The following is a 5,156-nucleotide window of genomic DNA, read 5'->3' as shown; positions in this document are numbered from 1 at the left end:
CTCATTTAAAAAAGCTAGGTGTAGTGGGGCGGTCTTGTAACTCTAGTGCTGGAAGGTGGAGACAGTTGGACCACTAGGACTCACAGGCCAGCCATCAAGTCATACCTGGCAAGCTCCAGGCTAGTGAGAGACCCTATCTCAAAAAAAAAAAAAAGAAAAGAAAAGAAAAGCAACCAAATGGACGATGCCTGAGGAATGGCAGGCAGGGTTGAACTCTGGCCTCTATGTATACACGTTTAGAATTTTCATTACAAAGAAAGGAATATAACTAAAGAATAGACTGGCAATCTATCTGTTGCAATTTCTTAAATTACTCCTTATTCACTAAAATATTCATCCCTGTAGGCAGATTTTTCTATCCTGCCTGCCAGCTCCCAAACAACCACATTGAGACTTACTAGTTAAGAAAGTTCAGCAAATAGCTTAGACTTATTTTTAACTAGCTCTAATAACTGAACCCATTTCTATTCATCTGTGTCCTGTCCTGAGGCACGTTTCTATTCATCTGTGTCCTGTCCTGAGGCACGTTTCTATTCATCTGTGTCCTGTCCTGAGGCACGTTTCTATTCATCTGTGTCCTGTCCTGAGGCACGTTTCTATTCATCTGTGTCCTGTCCTGAGGCACGTTTCTATTCATCTGTGTTCTGTCCTGAGGCACGTTTCTATTCATCTGTGTTCTGTCCTGAGGCACGTTTCTATTCATCTGTGTCCTGTCCTGAGGCACGTTTACCTCATCTGCATGTTTCCCATCCTGCATGCTCTGTCTCATAGCACCTCCCTATGACTGTCCTTCTTAGCATTCTCTCTGCCCTGAAAATCCTGCCTAGCTATTGGACATTCAGTTTTTATTGAACTAATCCAAGTGACAAATCTTCATAGTGTACAAAAAGATTATTCCACAACACGTCCCACTATTCTTTTCAATGTGCTAATCAGTTTAAAACATAACAAAACATTAGTTTTTAGTTAGAATTCTCATAATTTTTATTTTGATACTTAACTGATATTCAAAACATACCTAGAAAATGTAGTAAATACTTGATATTAATTGCTACAACTGAAGATTGTGAAATAGGGCTTTATAAACTAGTATAAAAAAAGAGGAATAATACACTGAAACTTGACCTAAAATCCAGGCTATTCAATATTAACACCGAGAAAAGATTGCAAATGACTTTATCATTTTCTCTGTTATGAAAATGGCATTACTTCTTTATTAGGGATACCTATGAATTATTTTTGTATTTCTAAGATGAATTACAAGTTGAAATGAGTCTTTTAATTAAAAACCTCATGGTTCTAATATGTCATTATCCCATTAGATTCCAAATGTTTGAGAATACTGTACAGATGGTGATGACATACTGCAGCTTGTTAGATTGCTCCAAGTGTGTAAATGATAAAAGGAACAAGAACAGATCCTGAGAAACACCCACACTTAAGAAGGCAGTCAGAGGAGCTGGAGGAAGGAGAGGCCAGAGACAGAAGGACATACAGGAGAAAAATCTTCTCAGAGAACAAGGGGAGGCAAAATTTTGAACACAGAGAGGGATCAATATCAATTTTTTCACAAGTTACACAAGAGAAAAGTTAAGGACTTTCCCAAAAGAACATCACTGATCTCCACTGAGCATTGTTCCAGGAGAGTTGTGTGCCTGAAACCCTTTTGATTTAAGAAGGTGTAGAAGAGAATAAATAAGACATTCTGAATGCAGAATGTTCTATATACACTGGACTAAGAAAGATAGAATGTTACATACCCCTGTGTGTATGTGTGTTCACATGTACGTAGAGGTCAGAGGTGTTGACTGTCACCTTTCACCTTGTTTGAGATTGGGCCTCTCTTTTATTGTTTATTGCTGTGGACACCAGGTTGTCTGGCCCTCAGGTTACCAGGGATTCTCCTGTCTGTATTTCCCATCTCACCATGGAAGTTCTGCGATGACAGACACAGGCTACTGTGCTCATATTTACATGAGGCATGACAAGGACTTTTCATTTGTTGTGGACCATTGGTGGTGATCTCACAACTGACTTCTAGCCCTCCTCAGTGCACTCGAAATTATGTGGTTTCCAATGCCAGTACTTCACAACCTGATGGTTCAGGGCAACATTGAAGGTCAGCAAGCAACTTCTGCCTAGGCAGGCAGCCAGAGCAATTTTAGCTAGGTCTTAAACACACCATTTCATGGCCATTTTGCTGATCATGAGCATCTGAGAGACAACCCTGAGTGAAGCCGTTGCTGTCATTACCATGTCCATTCCACTCCATGTGGCTGTAGTGTGCTCAAGCAACCAGAACTGGAGCGTGGAGGTGCACAGGGTCCTGAACAAATGAGGGTTCAAAGTGAAGTCCTTTGGAACCGATGGCTTTGTGAAGCATGCTGGGCCCATGCCTGACAAGCTGAATATTTATGATTTTGAAACCTTGTATGACAAAATATACCATGACCTGCTGAAGAAAGATAGAGCCTTTTACACTCAGAATGGAATTGTACACATGCGGGATAGGAACCGAAGAATTATGTCTGGCCCTGAACAGGTCCAGAACAGAAAAGACCCTCTTCGATGTGACCTTTACATGTGAGGAGCATGTCTATGACTAGGTGATAGAATGCCTGAATGCCAGAGAAGAGGAGCTGTGTGATCAGTGTGAGTATCCCTGACAACTACAAAAACGCCACCCTTCGGCCTTCCTCATCTGTGAGCTCTGCCATAGTATCCACCAAATGGGAGATGTGGATGATGAGACTGCAGAACTGTTGCAAATGTTTAAGGCAAAGACTGACAAGACCTTCCTACACACAGTCTGCTTCTACTGAGGAGGACTGTTGGCTGCCCTCTGATGCCTCCTAAAGTGATCCTTCATTAGTGCTGCTTCCTGATACTGTTTCTGCATTTAAGAACAGGTATGTTGCCATATAAACTGTGCTAATGAAATAAGTTGTACAACTACCAGGTTTAAAAAGCAGTACGATGTTTGAAGAGTTGGATATTAATAAGGTTTTCTCTTTTAAGAAATATTTTATTGTTAATTTTCAAACAGTGTATGTTTTCATATATATATATATATTTCCCTTCTGCTCTGACTGGACTTACAAATACCTAAACAAACAAATAGACTATATGTTATGAGGGGGGAAAACTAGGGATTTTCAAATATACGTTCTTACTTGTCCTAAAACAACAAAAAGTCCTGCTTAAATTGACCCTTACAAGGTGAAAATAAGCAGTATAAGAGCAATGTTTAAGGATGCAATGCCTGATACATTTCCAAAGTTGACTTAAAATTTTTATTACATTTCTTTAGTGTTGAGGGACAAGTATGGATGGAGAGCAGAGGGCAGCTTGTGGGAGTCAGTTCTGGGGCTCAGACTCAGCTTGTCAGGCTGTGAGGAAGGCATCTTTACTAGCTTATACATTCTGCCAGCCCCCAAAGTTGGCTTCTTTTTTAAAGATGTATTTATTTTTAATTTGCGTGTAAGAGTGTTTACCTGCATTTATGGATGAATGCTTAGTGCCCAAGGAGGTCAGAAAAGGTGTCGGATCCCTGGAACTTGAGGTAGTAATGGTTGGAAACTGCCGTGTGGGTGCTAGGAAATGAACTCTGGTCCTCTGCAAGAGCAGTAAGTGCTCTTAACAACTGAGCCATCTCTCCAGCCCTGTGAAGTTGACTTTTAGGAAGTCATTTTTTTTTAAGTTTATTAACCTTCAAGAAGAAAGGAGTAGCATCTAGAAACCTCATTTGGGCTCAGAGTGTCAAGGACTATGTCTATAAGGCATGTGACCACATCGGTGGAACAGTGTTATCATGTTAGCACAGAAATTCAAGAAGCTCAAGAATGATGATGGGTTGCACATTGACAACACACAAACACCTAGAGGAATCAAAAACACAACTGGGAAGACTAAGCTATATCACTGTTATCATTTAGATTTTTGTTTTGTTTTGTTTTTTTGAGACAGGGTTTTATTGTTTTATGTAGCCCCAGCTGTTTTGAAACTTATTTTATAGACTAGGCTAGCCTCTAACTCAGAGATCCACCTGCCTCTGCCTCTTGAGTGCTGGGATTAAAGGTGTGCACCACCAGCAGCTATCATTCAGATCTTAAATCCCACCCCTCCAAAAACAAAACAAAACAAAGCAAAGCAAAACTTAGGTCATCAGCCTCTGGCACAATTGGGAGGCTGTGGGTCTTTGGGAGATAAGATCTAGTGCAAGGAGATTAAGTGGTGGTGGGTGTGTCCTTTGAAAGGGATATTAAGATTCAAGATGACGCTTTTCCTTTTGCTTCCTGGCTGCCATGAAATTAACAGCTTTGCTCCAACACATCTTCCCTACTGTGATGCCTCACCACAGACCTCCAAATAGGCATACAGACATGGACTGAAACCTTTCGAGCCATGAGTCAGAATAAACATTCCCTCATATAAAGATGATTCCCTCAGCTGTTTCTCACAAAAACAGAAAGCTTATGATCCTAAAGAGGAGGAGGTGAGAGAGTGGGGTGTGGGTAGGGGATAGGGTTAGGAACCAGAAGAAAAATATTGCAGGTTGAGACCTAGACAAAAATGAAGTAAACTAAAACAAATGAAGTTATAAAATTCCACCTCTAGCATCCAAGGTGTCTAACTTTTTGACATTCTGTCATGATGTCATCTACAAATGTGTTAGGCTACATTCATAGTTATCTTTGACAAGTGAAGCCTATGGGCCACAGGTTAGATGAATTGGTTGTAAAGTGTCTCAATTTAAAGGCATAGTATTAAAGATGATGGTTGAAGACTGCCTCCTAGGCATGGATTCTACTTTGTAATTGTTAACTCTATGTATTTATGCAGGCCTCTAGTGGAGTTAGGTAACTAGAAAGGGACTCAGGAGATTGGTAAGAGGAGACTTTAAGGGAGAGAGTGGAAAGTGAATGGGGCAGTACTGGAGATGGAAGTGGACAATAAAGGCAGGAGGAGCAGTGAGATGAGGGGAAGACTAGGGGGAGAGGAGAAAATTCAACCAAAATTATGTACGAAAACTACAATAAACAAGGTGGATAGCACCTAAGGAATGACACCTTAGGTTATCTTCTGGCCCTTACACATATGAATATGCACTTGACATACATGAACATATACATATAAAAGGTTCATATAATGTGTAT

The 5,156-nt window shown here is 40.4% G+C and overlaps 1 pseudogene; it reads left to right on the top strand.

Moving 5' to 3' along the window:
* The first annotated feature begins 2,254 nt into the window (after positions 1-2,254).
* On the top strand, positions 2,255-2,822 carry LOC142841632 (RNA polymerase II subunit A C-terminal domain phosphatase SSU72 pseudogene; annotated as a pseudogene).
* Positions 2,823-5,156: the final 2,334 nt, after the last annotated feature.

The sequence above is a fragment of the Microtus pennsylvanicus genome, chromosome X, assembly GCF_037038515.1.
Source record: "Microtus pennsylvanicus isolate mMicPen1 chromosome X, mMicPen1.hap1, whole genome shotgun sequence".
Taxonomy (NCBI): domain Eukaryota; kingdom Metazoa; phylum Chordata; class Mammalia; order Rodentia; family Cricetidae; genus Microtus; species Microtus pennsylvanicus.
Note: the sequence above shows the minus strand (reverse complement) of the source record. Positions and strands in the feature narration are given on the sequence as shown.